The 17296-nt window shown below is 45.1% G+C and overlaps 2 protein-coding genes across 11 annotated transcripts in view; one reads left to right on the top strand and one right to left on the bottom strand.

Moving 5' to 3' along the window:
- LOC307104281 (histone-lysine N-methyltransferase SETDB2-like) overlaps window positions 1-1746 on the bottom strand; it is a 111262-nt gene extending 109516 nt beyond the window's left edge. For 2 of the 6 annotated variants that reach the window (XR_013813874.1, XR_013813875.1), the window contains exon 1: window positions 1243-1721. The gene's annotated coding sequence lies outside the window, so the exon portion shown is untranslated. Of the gene's footprint in view, window positions 1-1242 lie in introns of all 6 variants that reach the window. The other 4 variants (XM_079779112.1, XM_079779113.1, XM_079779115.1 and 1 more) reach the window with 3 other exon arrangements.
- A 68-nt stretch (window positions 1747-1814) lies between these two features.
- Window positions 1815-17296, top strand: part of CAB39L (calcium binding protein 39 like) — a 172035-nt gene continuing 156553 nt past the window's right edge. For 3 of the 5 annotated variants that reach the window (XM_079779127.1, XM_079779122.1, XM_079779123.1), the window contains exon 1: window positions 1820-2008. The gene's annotated coding sequence lies outside the window, so the exon portion shown is untranslated. The other 2 variants (XM_079779124.1, XM_079779126.1) reach the window with 2 other exon arrangements.

The following is a 17296-nucleotide window of genomic DNA, read 5'->3' as shown; positions in this document are numbered from 1 at the left end:
CTAGAAAGGTCCTACCAATTTATACGTCCACCTACAGCATATAAGCACACTCAGTAATAGGTTCTTTTTTTTAAAAAAGCTCTCACCAGTGTTCATAACTTCTAAAAATTTAAAAATAACTGAACTTATGCCCAGCCGGTGTGGCTCAATGGTTGAGCTTCGACCTCTGAATCAGGTCACAGTTCGATTCCTGGTCAGGGTACATGCCTGGGTTTTGGGCTTGATCCCAATAGGGGGTGTGCAGGAAGCAGCCGATCAATGATTCTCATCACTGATACTTCTATGTCTCTCCCTTTCCCTTCCTCTGAAGTAAAAATTAAAATAAAAACATCAATAAAGAAAATTTTTAAAAAATAACTGAACTTTCAAAGGTAACACATCTTTAGTGGAGAATATTTGCAAAATATAATAAAGCATAAAGAGGAAACTTGAGTCTGGCTGGTGTGTTCAGTGGTTAGAGCCTCGACCCATGAACCAGGTCATGGTTGGATTCTAGGTCGGCAAATGCCTAGGTTTCCGCGGCGTGCAAGAAGCCTTGAATGGATGATTCTTTCTCATCCTTGATGTTTTTATCTCTCCCTTCCTCTGTCTGAAATTAATAAAAACATATTTTTTTTAAAAAAAGAAAATTTAAATCACTCATAATTTCACCATCCAGAGATAACCAGTGTTAATACTTTGGAGTATAACATGGATTTTAAAATTTGTTGATATATTTCCGCTTCTCACTTTTCCATTTTGGCAGAAAAGTAGTTTCAACTTCAATTTACGGTTCCTTCTCGTTTCTAAAAATAGGGTCTTATGAAACTGTGACCATTTCCTGTGTTCCTTATGTTTTAATTATGTAACACTAATGAACATAACTTGTGTATAAATCACCTATCAGGCACACCACTTGTTCTTATTCTGCATGACAATCAGATACATTAGCATGCCTGCTTTCCTAGTGAACGTGGCAGAGACAAAAGGAACCAGGTGGAATGGTTTCAGAGTTCGTTTTTTTATTCCATCTACCGCCTCAGTTACCCCTTTTCTTAGCCTCCTTCTCAAAACACACAGAACGTACTGCAGGTTTCCACAAGCCGAAGAGCACAGTTAATCACCACGGCCCCTTATTTTAATTACTCACTGATTAACTACTTACTGGGTTGTGGTTAATGAGTCAGGTGCTCCTGGGAGCTGATCTTAACCCCGTGATATTGGAGAAATGACTTTACTTACTTAGGGCTTGTGTAGTCTTACCTGTGAAATGGGTCAGTGGCTAAACGTTCAAGTTCTGCTTCAGGATTTTACACTGCAGTCCATTCCCTGCGGCCCTTTTACAGCCTCGGGGTCCCGGCTGCTTGGGAATCACCTCCCATTAAGGTGTACACCGCAAGCTCTAGACTGCAATGGGGGTGGAGAACCTGGTGCGCCCCAACTCCCTTCTGCAGCCCGGGACTGCACGTGGGTGAAAGAAGGGAGGTTGCAAGGGCTCCCCGGCGCTCCCAGGTCCTGGGCCGCAGGACCCGTCAGGGAGCCACCCCCGGCCGTGCCTCGCCTACACGGGATCCACTGCGCTTTCCTCGCCGCCCGCCAGACCTGAAGGCAGCACTCCGTACGCGAGGCTGGGTTCGCCGCAGGTCGGGGCCCTCTCCGACTCCACACCGCCAGGAACGCACGGCCCCAGGTGACCCCTGGCCGGGAAGTACTTCACCACTCTCTGGCTCTCACCGCGGCCGGAGGAAGGACCGCCCAGTCCGTAACACCCAGGCCTCCCCAACGCGAACCCTAAATGGGAGGAGTCCGACACCTCCCGGCCCGCCGCTCTTTGGTTGCTCAGAGCCCTGGGGCCACGCCTCAGACCTCCGCGCGCGCGAGCCGCCGGAAGCGCGGAGGCGCCAAAGCGCCGCCTGCCGATTTGCTGACAGAGCTCTCGCGTTGTCTCGCGCGCTCTCGCTGGGCCAATGGGGATACCCGCAGTCGAGAGGCCGGCTTCACAGGAGTGGTGGCGCAGCTGTTTCCTCCGGTAGGTGTTTGGCTGCCATCTTGTGTGTGGCTGAGGCTGGGCTTCTTGTTGATTAAAGCATACTTAGCGGCTCAAGGTGTAGAGGGGTCCCAAGGGAGCTGTGGCGGAGGGGGCCGGGGTGTGGGTGTGAGGGCACAGATCCGGCGCCTTCTCACTTCCCAGAAGGGGAACAGTCCTCTTGGCCTGCTTCTCAGCCCTGGATAGAGCGGTGATGGCAGGGGTGGCTTCGGTTGGTGTCTTTGTGAGGGCTTGCTTGGACCCGTGATCACGCCTTTAAAATCGAGTCCTTGAATCCCGGGAAGCTATTCCAATAACGTTTGTCTCGGAGATTCTGACCCTCGACCTTTACTCACAAAGGAGGTTGGCTGATGGTCTATCTGGTACTGAAAGGAACAAGGCTGCCCCGTTCTGCTCCGGTTGGAACGAGACGTCTTCCTTTTCAGCCGTTGCCGAAGGAGCGGCCGCTGAGGTGTTTGCTCTCCTCCGGAGTTACCTACCCTTTGACCGAGGCCATCACTTGGTCCGAGTGGGCGTCAGGGTCTGCGTTGGGGCAGTTTTGTTCGTGAGTGTGCAGCCAACATTCCTGCAGCGGTCTTTTTCTAAAAGCTGGAAGGTGCTGGTCTTTTTAGAAACAGTGGAAGTGAAAGAAGAATCTTGTCAAATCTTGGTTTCCCTGGTTACGATCTGGAAGAGTTAGAAATTTTTGGGTCTGCCTGGACATGCTTGGCTGCTTCGTCATGGGCTTGGGCAGGCTTTTCGGAGGGGAAGCATCCTAACTTCTGAGCTCTTTTTCGGTTGGAAGGAAGGACACAAGAAGTACCTCCTTTTTTTTTTTTTCCTTTTTCTAATCAAAGTAGGAAACACACGTTGTCTAATTTGAGGGGGAAATTTTATCAGATTCGAGAACCTAGCCGATAAAAGACTAATATTTTGTGATTAACTTTAGCTGTTTTGACATGCATGAAGAGAAAGCAAAGATACTCATCTTATTGCCTTGAGTTTAGTTTTCAATTATTCAAGGTTAACTGATGGCCCAACAGAGTCAACAGTACCGTGTGTTTTGTTGCAGGAATACTAAAGAAAACAGCAGTAAAATAATTAAATATTTTACTTTAAAAATTTGCTTTTTAATTTGAGTTTTATAAAACAAATTGCAAGGGTTTCAGTATCAATAATTTATTTTCTTATTTTTATTTTTTTACTTACTGATTTTACAGAGAGGGAGGGAGGGAAACCGATTTGTTCCACTTATTCATTTGTTGATTCTTTTTTTATTTTTATTATTTTAAAAATATATATATTTTTATTGCTTTCAGAGAAGACGGGAGAGGGAGAGAGAGAGGTAGAAACATCAATGATGAAAGAGAATCATTAATTGGCTGCCTCCTGTATGCCCCCCACTGGGGATCAACCCTGCAACTCCTGGCATGTGCCCTTCACCAGAATTGAAGCCGGAACCTTGAGTCCAGAGGCTGACACTATCCACTGAGCCAAACCGGCAAGGGCTGTTGATTTTTATTTTTATTTTTAATTTGATTTTAGAGAAAGGGGGAAGGGAGAGAAACATCAATTTGTTGTTCCACTTATTTATGTATTCATTAGTTGATTCTTGTATGTGCCCTAACCAGGAATCAAACCCTCAACCTTGGCATATTGGACTATGCTCTAACCAACTGAATTACCCTGCTAAGGCCTCAAGTATCAATAATTTAGTGTTGAATTGGAGCCCAAGGTACGTTAGAAATCTGTTAACGTAAGAAAACATTCAAACTTGTAAAGAAATTTGTGAGTTTATTTAAGCCAAATTGTTGACAATTGTCAGGAAGCAAAATCTCAATGTATTGGGAGAATGGAGAATGACGGTTTTTTACCTTGTTTTACACATTACAACCAAAAGAGGAGATGTAAGTGGTTTACATGACATCCATTGCTGACAGATTAGGGAAGGGAGAGAAAGCAAAGCAGGGAAACCTCTGGGATTGGATAAAAAGTAAAATGATAGACACATACTTCATATACAGGATAGTTAACAGTCAATAATTAACTCAGTAACTGTGAGGGAATTTGTGGTCTCCGCAGAGTGGTGACTGTGCTGTGCTTTGAGGGGTCCGGAAAAAAGGAAAATTACGTTGACATTCCAACTACATGTTATCGTAGATGCAAAAAGACAAAAGACTCAGTTAAAGTAAAGATTGACCTCTGTCAGGGAAGATACCAGCCTAGGACGTGACTAACCACCGTAACTGCTTTTAGTTAAAGTTTTAAATTCAGACCTTAGGTCTTTGAGTTTGCAAGACCACCACGCAGGCCTTCCCTGAGCTTGTCAGGTTAGCAAGTGGCCCCTTTTTGTCCACAGATCAGTGGCTATGAAATACAAGTTTTCTAGAAAACGTGACTTTTAGTTCATTTGAACTATATTTGTTGCTTCCAATTTGTACATACAAATATTAAGGATAGGTTCATATCCTTTTTGTGAGGTCTGTTTATGAACTATACAGAAATTTAGATAATGAAGATGAGCCCTAAGTGAAATGCTTTATATGCCATTTTTTTCTTGAAAGCATACATGAATACCAAAATAATCAGTGTCGTAGATCTCTTACTGCTTTTCTAGTATCTTTTTAACACAAGTCAAAATAATTCAAACTTTAAAATTTACTATATTGTATAAGTATGTTCTATAATTTTTAAAAAAAATATATTTTATTGATTTTTTACAGAGAGGAAGGGAGAGGGATAGAGAGTTAGAAACATCGATGAGAGAGAAACATCGATCAGCTGCCTCCTGCACACCTCCTACTGGGGATGTGCCCACAACCAAGGTACATGCCCTTGACTGGAATCGAACCTGGGACCTTTCAGTCCACAGGCCGACGCTCTATCCACTGAGCCAAACCGGTCAGGGCTGTTCTATAATTTTAAGCAGATAAATAATCTATATATATAAAAGCCCGGTGACCATTACGGCAGAATGACTGGAATGATCGGTCGCTATGACGTGCACTGATCACCAGGGGACAGATGCTCAACACAGGAGCTGCCCTCTGGTGGTCAGTGCGCTCCCACAGCGGGAGCGCCACTCAGCCAGAAGCCGGGCTCATGGCTGGCAAGCGGTAAGGAACAAGCAGGTGGGTGGTTAGGAGCCAGGGGTCCTGGATTGCGAGAGGCCGCAGGCCGGGCTGCGGGACCTTCCCCACCCTCATGCATGAATTTGTGCATCGGGCCTCTAATTTCAAAATAGGCATCTTCAAATTTTTCTTTCAGAAATATAGTGCTATAGACTTAACAATCTGATGATTCTTAGAAATTTTTAAAATATCACTTTTGCATGAACAATATTAAGTGACTTTAAGTAAAAGCAATTTAACTTAGATTGGTATGTTAGAGATTACTTTCATAGCAATCTCATAATATATACAAGTTTACATTCTTTTCCCATTATCAAGTGATGTATGCTGTGAAATTTTTAAAATTTGTTGATAACTTTTAAATGTATGTGCTATTTTGTGACATATAGATTAAAATTTGTCTAGCCCAGCCGGTATGGCCCAGTGGTTGAGTGCCAACCTATGAGGAGGTCAAGTTTCAGTTTCTACTCAGGGCACATGCCCTGCTTGCGGCCTTGATCCCCAGTGTGGGCTCATTGATGTTTCTATCTCCCTCTTGTTTCCCCTCTGAAATAAGAAAAAAATAAATAAAATTTATCTAAATCAGCATAACATTAAAAACTGCTCTCAACGTGTTCGGGATTCTAACATTTGATACTTTAAAAATCTGAGTGCTTTAAAGCAAAGATTTTAGAGTATTTTTTATTAAAAATTGCATTTGAAATGTTATAGGTTCCCTTCCCCAGTAACTGAAAAGCCAAGTTGCAAATAATAATAATTCCTTAAAAAATCATTTTTGAAGTCTACAAATACCTTGTTGTGCTTTGTAATGTAGGCAGACAGACATGAGCAGAGCAAGGACAATGGAGCAGGTACAAAAGGTCACCAGGGTGGGAAGCCCTACGTGCCTAGGAAAGGACAGTTGTAGGGTGAGACCTTGCTCCCAGGGTGGATTTTCCTGACTTAGAATATCTCTTGTCCTGCAGTTTGGACCCCCTGACCTTTCCTCCCAAGAGAGAACATCTAGGCCTCAGTTGTATTTCAGCTTCAGGGCCAGAAAAGTAACAAAACCAGACCAGCAATCCCATGGATGACCTCAGGACCAGCTGCATTGGATCATGACCCCCTGCCCTGGTGCCAACCAATCAATCAGTGGAGACCTAGATCCTGAAAGGACACACCTGGAAATGGAAAGCTGCTGAATATTCTATTGAGATCTTCCCCTGGGACCTCCCCTAAAATCTCCACCCTTAAAACCCTTAGGTCAGAGGACCCAGTGAGCTCTCCTTCCAGGGAGCATGCCCTCGCCTTTCCCTCCGCACTCCCCACCCCAGGCTCTTTACCAGCTTCCTCACTCCTAAGCTTCAAGGGTCCTTCCTTTGCCTCTATAACTTGTTTCCTAAGCCCATTTCTTCTAGGAAGTACTTTTTCTACATCTGTGATTAGCTAAATAAATGTTCTCTTACAGTTTGGGTCTTGGCTCTGAATTCTTTCCTAGCCAGAATTCAAATACTGAGGTGGCTGAACCCAACTCTGGTCTGACCCCGCTGGTCTAACACCTGATGCCTACAACAGATAGATAGATAGATAGATATTTAAACTAGAGGCCCGGTGCATGAAATTCGTGCACGGGGGTGGGGGGTGTGTCCCTCAGCCCAGCCTGTACTCTCTCCAATCTGGGACCCCTTGAGGGATGTCCGACTGCCCTCTCACAATCCAGAACTGCTGGCTCCCAACTGCTTGCCTGCCTACCTTCCTGATTGCCCCTAACTGCTTCTGCCTGCCAGTCTGATCACCCCCTAACCACTCCCCTGCCAGCCTGATTGATGCCTAACTGCCCCCTGCCAGCCTGTTTGTCCCAAACTGCCCTCCCCTGCATGCCTGGTCACCCCTAAATGCCCTCCCCTGCAGGCCTGGTCACCCCTAACTGCCCTCCCCTGCAGGCCTGGTCCCCCCCAACTGCTCTCCCCTGCAGGCCTGGCTCCCCCCCCAACTGCCTTTCCCTGCAGGCCCGGTCGCCCCCAAATTCCCTCCTCTGCTGGCCTGGTCACCCCTAACTGCCCTCCCCTGCAGGCTTGATCATCCCCAAATACCCTCCCTTGCAGGCATGGCCCCTCCCAACAGCCCTCCCCTGCTGGCCTGATTGCTCACAACTGCCCTCACTTGCAGACCTGGTCACTCCCAACTGCCCTCCCCTGCTGGCCATCTTGTGGTGGCCATCTTGTGTCCACATGGGGGCAGTCATCTTGTGTGTTGGAGTGATGGTCAATTAGCATATTATACTTTTATTAGATAGGATAGAGGCCTGGTGCACGGGTGGGGGCTGGCTGGTTTGCCCTGAAGGGTGTCCCGGATCAGGGTGGGGGTTCCCTTGGGTCATGGGGTGGCCTGGGTGAGGGGCCTGTGGTGGTTTGCAGACTGGCCACTCCCCCCGGTGACCCAAGCGGAGGCCCTGGTATCTGGGATTTATTTATCTTCTATAGTTGAAACTTTGTAGCCTTGAGTGGAGCCAAGCTTCCTGCTTGCTCTGTGGCCATAGCCATTTTTGTTGGGATTTATTTATCTTCTATAATTGAAACTTTGTAGCCTTGAGTGGAGGCCAGGGCTGCAGAAGCTTGGCTTCCTCCATTGCCAGGGAAACCCAAGCCTCCTGCTCTCTCCGTGGCTGCAGCCATCTTGGTTGGGTTAATTTGCATACTTGCTCCTGATTGGCTGGTGGGCATGGCTTGTGGGTGTAGTGGGGTATGGTCAATTTGCATATTACTCTTTTATTAGATAGGAAGGATACTCACCCGAGGATATGTTTTTTATTGATTTGAGAGAGCGAGAGGAAGGAAGGGAGAAATAAAAATATTTATGTAAAAGAGAAATAGCAATCCATTACTTCCCCACATCCCCTAGCCTTGGCTATGTGCTCTGACCAGGAATCGAACCTGTCAAACCCATTACCTTTTAAGTTTTGATGTACAGGCTAATGCTCTAACCAGCTGAGCCACATCAGCCAGGGCAAGTTTTGATCATATACTGGTATATGTCACTCATTAATTTTGTGCATTTTGCCTTCACTTTTCTGGTTTTGAACTAGTATGGTCCATTATGGGGACAAATTAAACAATGTAACTAAAAACTTTAAATGATTTAAAACAATGTAAAGGTCCAAATGACCACTAGTTTGTGCTGTTCAGTTGATCAATGAAATTGATTGAATTCCTGAATCATAAGGATGTCCTTTAGCTGCTGAAAATGTTTGTTAGATAAACTTGTAGGACATTCAGATTACTTCACTTAAAGGAGAAACATTCAAAGTATTATATATTTATCATTTTAAAAAGATGAAGGAATTGAAACATTAAAAGATTGCCTTTACTATGTGACTGCTCCCTTTTGTGATCTCATTTGTATGTTAATTTCTTCTCAAGTACAACACACATTACTCAAAGCCTTTGGACAGTGAAATCAACTCAATTTGTATACAACTCTCCCTCTTATGTTGCCTATCTTGGTTAAGTGGCTCAGATTTAAAACTTGGAATTGTTACTTCTTCCTTTTGTCCAACTATCTTCTATACTAATAAGAGGGTAATATGCTAATTAGACCAGGAGACCTTACAGATGACCTTCCAGTCCTCCTTCCAGACAAAGCCGTGGCTGGGAGGGCCCATTGCAGAGCCCCAGCCGGGTGGGCAGGGCCTCCCTCTTGCAGCATTGATCACAGAGCCCTGGCAGGGTGGGCGGGCAGTTGGGGGTGAGGAGGCCAGCAGGGTCGGGGCAGTTGGGGGCGATCAGGCCGGCAAGGGGGGGACAGTTGGGGGCAATCAGGCCGGTGGGGGGGGCAGTTGGGGGCAAGCAGGCTGGCAGGGGGGAGGAGTTGGGGTGAGCAGGTTGGCAGGGTGGGGGCAGTTAGGGGCGATCAGGCTGGCGGGGGGGGGGTAGTTGAGGTGAGCAGGCCGGCAGGGTGGGGGCAGTTAGGGGCGATCAGGCTGGTGGGGGGGGCAGTTGGGGGCCAGCAGGCCGGCAGGCAGAGTGGTTAGGAACCAGCGATCCCGGATTGTGAGAGGGATGTCCAACTACCAGCAGTTGGATATACCCCGAGGGGTCCCAGATTGGAGAGGTTGCAGGCTGGGCTGAAGGACACCCCCCCACCGTACATGAATTTCGTGCACCGGGCCACTAGTACTAGTATAATCTGTTGCTTCATCCTACAAAAAGGCTTTTCTTTTTAATTTTCTGCTCTCATTGCTACTGCACTAATGTAGGCCCTTTTTCGTGTGTGTGTTCGTGTGTGTGTGTGTGTGTGTGTGTGTGTGTGTGTGTGTGTGTGTGTATTTCAGAGAGGAAGGGGGAGAGAGATAGAAACGCCATTGATCGGCTGCCTCCTGCAAGCCTGCAATCTGGGAATGTGCCCTGACCAGGGATTGAACTGTGACTTCCTGGTTCACAGGTCAACACTCAACCACTGAGCCAAGCAGGCTGTAGGCCCTTTTTCTTAAAAACTCTTATATGAGCCCTGGCCAGTGTGGCTTATTTGGTTGAAGCATTGTCCTGCATACCAAAAGGTGGTGGGTTTAATTCCAGTAAGGGCACAAAGCCAAGTTGTGGGTTTGATTCCCCAGTTTGGGCACATACTGGTATGTATGGGAGGCAGCCGATCGATATTTCTCTTCCTCTCTTTACAAAATCAATTAAAAACACACACTTACACTGAGTGGCCAGATTATTATGATCTCTGAACACATAATAATCTGGCCACTCAGTGTATATCCTATATAATAAAAGGCTAATAGGGAAATTGTCCCCTCGACCAGGAGTTCAACCAGCAGGCAGGCCGGCCAACCGCCCATGTCCCCTCCCCCTGGCCAGGCTGGCCGGACCCTATCCATGCACAAAATCATGCACTGGGCCTCTAATATACATATATATATATATATATATATATATATATATACACACACACACACACACACACACACACACACACACACACTCACACTGAGTGGCCAGATTATTATGTTTCAGAGATCATAAGAATCTGGCCACTCAGTGTATATGACATTGTATTATTGACAAAGTCCACATTCCTCAACTTGGAATTTGTATTAGTTAAGATATAGGTTTGGCTGCTGTGACTGAGAAAAAAAAGTTTTTTTAAATTTTTTTTATTGTTGTGTGTTTTTTTTTAATTTAATAAATCTTTATTGTTCAGATTATTACAATTGTTCCTCTTTTTCCCCCCATAGCTCCACTCCACCAGGTTCCTACCCCACCCTCTGCCCTTACCTCCCCCAACTGTCCTCATCCATAGGTGTACGCTTTTTGTCTAGTCTCTTCCCGTACTCCCCACTCCCCTTTTCCCCCAAGAATTGTCAGTCCACTCCGATTCTATGCCCCTGATTCTATTATATTCACCAGTTAATACTGTTCATCAGATTTTTTATTCCCTTGGTTTTTAGATTCACTTGTTGATAGATACGTATTTGTTGTTCATAATTTTTAACTTTATCTTTTTCTTCTTCCTCTTAAAGAATACCTTTCAGCATCCTATCTAATAATAGACAAATATGCAAATTGACCACACCTCCGACACACCCACAAGCCACGCCCACAAACCACGCCTACCATCCAATCAGAACGAGTATGCAAATTAATCCAAACCAAGATGGCTACAGCCACAGAGAGCAAGGTTTCCTAGGTAACAGAGGAAGCCAAGCTTTCCGCCTGCCCTTGCCAGGCCTAAGCCTCCACTCAAGCTACAAAGTTTCAATTATAGAAGGTAAACAAATTTAAACAGAATGGCGGCAGAACGGAGCTTGAGAGAGCAGACCAGGGTTGCCGCCGGCAACAGGGGAAGCAAAGCTTTCCGCACACCCTGGCCGGACCCAACTGCTTAAGGCAACAAAGTTTCAATTATAACCCCAACACAAATGGCTGCCGGCCTCGGAGGGAGCCCCAGGCTTGGCTCCACTCCAGGCTACAAAGTTTCAATTGTAGAAGGAAAATAAATTCCAGATACCAGGGCCTCTGCTTGGGTTGCCAGGGGGCGTGGACGGCCTGCAAACCACCACAGGCCCCTCGCTCAGGCCACACCATGCCCCAAGGGAACCCCCACCTGATCCGGGACACCCTTCAGGGCAAACCAGCTGGCCCTCACCCCTGTACCAGGCCTCTATCCTATCTAATAAAAGAGTAATATACAGATTGATCATCACTGCAACACACAATATAGCTGCCCCCATGTGGTCAAAGATCCTGCCCCCATGTGGACACAAGATGGCCACCACAAGATGGCCAGCAGGGGAGGGCAGTTGGGAGGCACCCGGCCTGCAAGGGAGGGCAGTTGAGAAGAACCAGGCCTGCAAGGGAGGGCAGTTGAGAGGGACCAGGCCTGCAAGGGAGGGCAGTTGGAGGTGATCATCCCTGCAGGAGAGGGCAGTTAGGGATAACCAGGCCGGCAGAGGAGGGAAGTTGGGGGAAAACAGGCTGGCAGCAGAGTGGTTAGGGGGTGATCAGGCTGGCAGGCAGAAATGGTTAGGGGCAATCAGGAAGGCAGGCAGGCAAGCAGTTGGGAGCCAGCAGTCCTGGATTGTGAGAGGGATGTCTGACTGCCCGTTTAGGCCCGATCCCGGTGGGTCCCATATTGGAGAGGGTACAGGCTGGGCTGAGGGACAACCCCCCTCCGTGCACGAATTTCGTGCACCGGGCCTCTAGTTTCATATAATTCTGGTTTGGTGGTGATGAACTCCTTTAGCTTTTTCTTATCTGTGAAGCTCTTTATCTGACCTTCGATTTTGAATGATAGCTTTGCTGGGTAGAGTAATCTTGGTTGTAGTTTCTTGCTATTCATCACTTTGAATATTTCTTGCCACTCCCTTCTGGCATGCATAGTTTCTGTTGAGAAATCAGCTGACAATCGTATGGGTGCCCCGTTTTTCTCTTGCTGCTTTTAATATTTTCTCTTTGTCTTTTGCTCTTGGCATTTTAATTATGATGTGTCTTGGTGTGGTCCTCTTTGGATTCCTCTTGTTTGGGGTTCTCTGTGCTTCCTGGACTTGTAAGTCTATTTCTTTATTTCTTTCACCAGGTGGGGGAAGTTTTCAGTTGCTATTTCTTCAAATAGGTTTTCAGTATTTTGCTCTCTCTCTTCTTCTGGGACCCCCATAATTCTGATGTTGGTACGCTTGAAGTTGTCCCAGAGGCTTCTTACAATATCTTCAACTTTTTGGATTCTTTTTTCTTTTGGCTTTTCTGGTTGTTTTTTGCTTCTTTGTATTCCAAATCTTTGACTTGGTTCTTGCAATCCTCTAGTTTGCTTTTAGGTCTCTGTATAATACTTTTTATTTCAGTCAGTGTATGCTTAATTTCTAGTTGATCCTTTTTTTTGTATCCTCAAGGGTCTCGTTAAATTTATCAGCCTTTTCTAGGAAATTCTTGAAAAACCTTATAACCATGGTTTTGAACTCTATATCCAGTCGTTTACTTTCCTCCATTTCCTTCATTTGTGACCTGCCTTTTTGTCTCCGCATTTTGGCTGCTTCCCTGAGTTGATGGAGTGGCTTGTTTGCTAGGTGTCCTAGCAGGGCCCAGTGGCTCAGCCTCCCCAGTTACCTGAGGTGGACACTCTTGGTGCACCCCTTTGTGGACTGTGTGTGCAGTCTTATTGTAGTTAAGCCTAGATTGTTGTTAGTATCACTGGGGGGAGTTGACCTCCAGGCCAATTGGCTGTGAGGATCAGCTGTGTCTCCACTGGGAGAGCTTCTGTGCTCAGCGTGGATGGGGCAGAGTCTCAGGGCTGAGCAGACAGCCTTGGTTTCCTGTCAGCCCTGCCCTACGAGGCCCCTGTGTCTCAGTGTCCTGCGGCAATGGCTGCACGAACCTCTGAGGGAAGGCTGCCCTCAAGTTTCGCCTGCTGCCAGACAGTCCAGTTTCTCCCCGAATGATTCTGGGTACCCAAAGTCTCACCCAGAACTGGATTTTAGTCCAGTTGGGAGGTTTTGTTTCCCTCCCAAACGAGAAAGCTAGCCGCGCGCTTGCTGCCCGCCCTCTCCGAGCGCCGCGAGTAAGCCAGCCGCGTATTCAGCCACCCGCCCTTTCCGCGCACACCGGTCTCCGCACCTCTGTCCTCCACAACTCCTCTGGGTCTCAGTGTCCTTTTATCTTTCCTTCTAGTTGTAGAATTTCCACTCAGCCAGCTTTCCGGTGGTTCTGGACGATGTCCGCTCTCCAGTTGCAGTTTTGAAATTGTTGTGCGAGGCAGCAGTATAGGTCTTTACCTATGCCGCCATCTAGGTTTCTCTCCTAAATATTAAAAATTTATTTCTTTCATGGGTAAAAGAATGACCTAATGAGGTGGTTTTGATACAAAAAGTTGTCAGGGACCTAAGCTCCCTCTAACCTGTTCCTCTACCATCCTTATCATGCAGCTGCATCTTATGGACCAAGATGGCTGCTTCACTTCCTACCATTATATGCTGCATGCTTACATTAAAGGTTAAAATGTATTATGGTAGGCCCTGTCAGGTTTGGCTTGTGGACCAAAGAGTCCCGGGTTCTATTCTGGTCAACCTTGCTTGCAGGTTCCTCCCCGGTCAGGGCTCTTGCAGGAGGCAGCCAATCAATTTTTCTTTCACATCTGTGTTTCTCTGTCTTTCCCTCTGTCTTCTACTGTCCCCAAAAATCAATGGAAAAATATCCTTGGGTGAGCATTAACAACAACAACAACAACAACAACAACAAAATGTATTATGGTAGGGCACACAGACTATTTCTAAGTGGTAGTAGAGTTGTAGGCAGTGGGAACTGTACCAGGTGTTAGACCAGTGGGGTCAGACCAGACTTGGGTTCAGCCACCTCAGTATTTGAATTCTGGCTAGGAAAGAATTCAGAGCCAAGACCCAAACTGTAAGAGAACATTTATTTAGCTAATCACAGATGTAGAAAAAGTACTTCCTAGAAGAAATGGGCTTAGGAAATAAGTTATAGAGGCAAAGGAAGGACCCTTGAAGCTTAGGAGTGAGGAAGCTGGTAAAGAGCCTGGGGTGGGGAGTGCAGAGGGAAAGGCGAGGGCATGCTCCCTGGAAGGAGAGCTCACTGGGTCCTCTGACCTAAGGGTTTTAAGGGTGGAGATTTTAGGGGAGGTCCCAGGGGAAGGTCTCAATAGAATATTCAGCAGCTTTTCATTTCCAGGTGTGTCCTTTCAGGATCTAGGTCTCCACTGATTGATTGGTTGGCACCAGGGCAGGGGGTCATGATCCAATGCAGCTGGTCCTGAGGTCATCCATGGGATTGCTGGTCTGGTTTTGTTACTTTTATGGCCCTGAAGCTGAAATACAACTGAGGCCTAGATGTTCTCTCCTGGGAGGAAAGGTCAGGGGGTCCAAACTGCAGGACAAGAGATATTCTAAGGCAGGAAAATCCACCCTGGGAGCAAGGTCTCACCCTACAACTGTCCTTTCCTAGGCACGTAGGGCTTCCCACCCTGGTGACCTTTTGTACCTGCTCCATTGTCCTTGCTCTGCTCATGTCTGTCTAACTGCCTAACACAATAGGAGTAGAATTTTTGTTCTCTGTCTTAATGTTCATAATGTTTTTTTGGTATATGTTTTAAGTAACAATTCCATCATTTCTTTTTTTTTTAAATCCCCTCCTCAAGATGCTTTTTTATTGATTTTAGAGAGGGAGTGAGAGAGAGAAACAACAATGTGAAAGAGAAACAGTGATCAGTTGCCTCCTGTACGCACCCCGACTGGGGATGGAACCATATCCTGGGTTTGTGCCCTGACCAGGAACTGAACCTACAACCCTTCGGTGCACGGGACTATGCTCCAACCAACTGAACCACACTGGCCAGGGACAATTTCATCATTTCTGTTGATTTCATGAATTTTTGATGGTTTTGGTAAGTTTTTGTACTTTTATTTGGGAAGAGAAGGTTGGTACCTTATAGCCTATTATTAAAACTTGCAGATCTAGGGACTACTTTGTACTTATACTATCTCTCTGTAAAAATGAATGGAAACATATCCTTGGGTGAATATTAAAAAAACAAACACCCTTATTATAAGACCTAGTAATTCCTCTCCTAGGTTGAATTTTATCAGCAAAATTGGGAGAGTGCCATTAGCTCCCCTTTCCTGCTAGCAATGACATTATCAGTTTTTCTTTTTATTATATGAGATATGTAGTGGCATTACATTATGATTTCAATTTGCATTTGAAATCATAATGAGATGCCACTATTTTTTAAAATATATTTTTATTGATTTCAGAAAGGAAGGGAGAGGGAATTCGAAACATCAGTGATGAGAGAGAATCATTGATGGGCTGCCTCCTGCATGCCCCACACTGGGGATTGAACCAACAACCTGGGCACTTGCCCCGACTGGGAATCAAACCATGACCTCCTGGTTCATAGGTCGATGCTCAACCACTGAGCTATGCTGGCCGAGTGATGCCACTACTTTTATATGCTTTTCTCATGAAATGTGAAATGAAAACCTGTTAGAAATAAGGTGAGCCCCAAAATCAGGGGTCCTGGTAGAACACACAGCATACTCGGGAGCGAGGCAGCAAGGCATTAAATACCTTTACTTCTGCAGAAGGGTAGGTACCAATACAGAGTCTGGCAGCACATACACTGAGCAGGCAGTCTGCTGGGATTTTATACCTGATGCACCTGATCTGTTTCTCACTCTTGATTGAAGCTTAGGTTCACAGTTTTGTGCCATTGGCTAAAGGAGAAAGGGAGGGGTTGACCTTTGTTGTTTCAAAATGGCAGTTGCCAAGTCACACGGGCCAAAATGGCGGTTGCCTACACTCCCTTTTTTGACAGAAAAGATTATTTGTTTATTCTCAAAAACCTATATTCACTTCTCTGCAAATGTTCATAGCTGTTGTATTTGTAATCACCAAAAGCTGGAAACAACCCAAATGTCTCTCAACTGAAGAATGGATTTTTAAAAATTCAATATGTCCATACGTAACACAGAATGAACCTCTCAGTCCAGGATAACACAAATATTTGGGAAAATGGACTCTGATGTAACTATATACTAAGTTAAAAGAAAAACAACTTCAAAATGAGCCATCATATAAGGAAAACACATAAAAAAAAAGTGACCATAAGACAAATGAAAATAGTAATATATTTTAAAATAAGCCAAGAGAAATTAAGGAAAAGATTAAACCTTTGAAAAACCATACAAATCATAAATTAAAGGAGCTCAGAAATGAGATGACTAGCCATAGAAGGATGGTGAAATGACAGCTGTCAAATGAAGAAAGAATTAGGAAAAAGTGATGATGGAATTAGAAAACGAGTGAATGTACATCATAGAAAACACAGTAAGAGAAATGGAGAGTCGAAAGAAGAAAATGTAAGAAAATCAAACTGATTTAAGATTCTTTTTTTTTTTTTTTTTTTTACAGGAGTAAAGGAAAAGTGACAAGACAGGCAAAGAGAACCAAAATATATGTATTAGTTACCCAAATGTAAATCAAAGCACAATGGTGATGGTTACATAACATTGTGAATATACTTAATGCCCAGGGATTGCATACTTAAATACACTTAAAAGGACAAATTTTGTGTTATCACAAAAAATGTAAGCCAATCCTGGGCAGTGTTGTTTTGTTGGTTGAGTGTCCTGTGCACCTAAGGTTGCCGATTTGATTCCAAGTCAGGGCCAATGCCTTGTGGGCTCAGTCCCCAGTAGGGGGCATGCAAGAGGTAGCCAATCTCGATACTTCTCTCACATCGATGTTTCTCTTCCTTCTCTCTCTAAAAATCAATAAACTATTATTTAAAAAATTATTTAAAAAATTAAAAAGTAATGGAACAGAACAGCTATTAGAATTATAATTCAAGAACACTTGATGTTAGAGAATGTTTAAATCTGTATATGTTGAAAGATACTGTGAATCTGGAAAATTCAACCCAGAACAGTTAACACTGAGATGTATTTTTATACAATGCTTTTTAGAAACACAAAAATACCTTTTTGTATCCAGGGGAAAAAAGATCAATTCAACTGGGAAAGAAAATCAGATTGGATTAGATTTTTAGCAGTAACCCATTTTATGCCAGATAATAAAGCAATATTTTAAAAATACCCAAGGAGTCTATGGCCATACCACCCTGAATGCGCCCGATATTGTCTAAAAATACCCAAGGAAATATTTCCTATTTC

The sequence above is a fragment of the Cnephaeus nilssonii genome (genome assembly GCF_951640355.1).
Source record: "Cnephaeus nilssonii genome assembly, chromosome: 8".
NCBI lineage: Eukaryota > Metazoa > Chordata > Mammalia > Chiroptera > Vespertilionidae > Cnephaeus > Cnephaeus nilssonii.
Note: the sequence above shows the minus strand (reverse complement) of the source record. Positions and strands in the feature narration are given on the sequence as shown.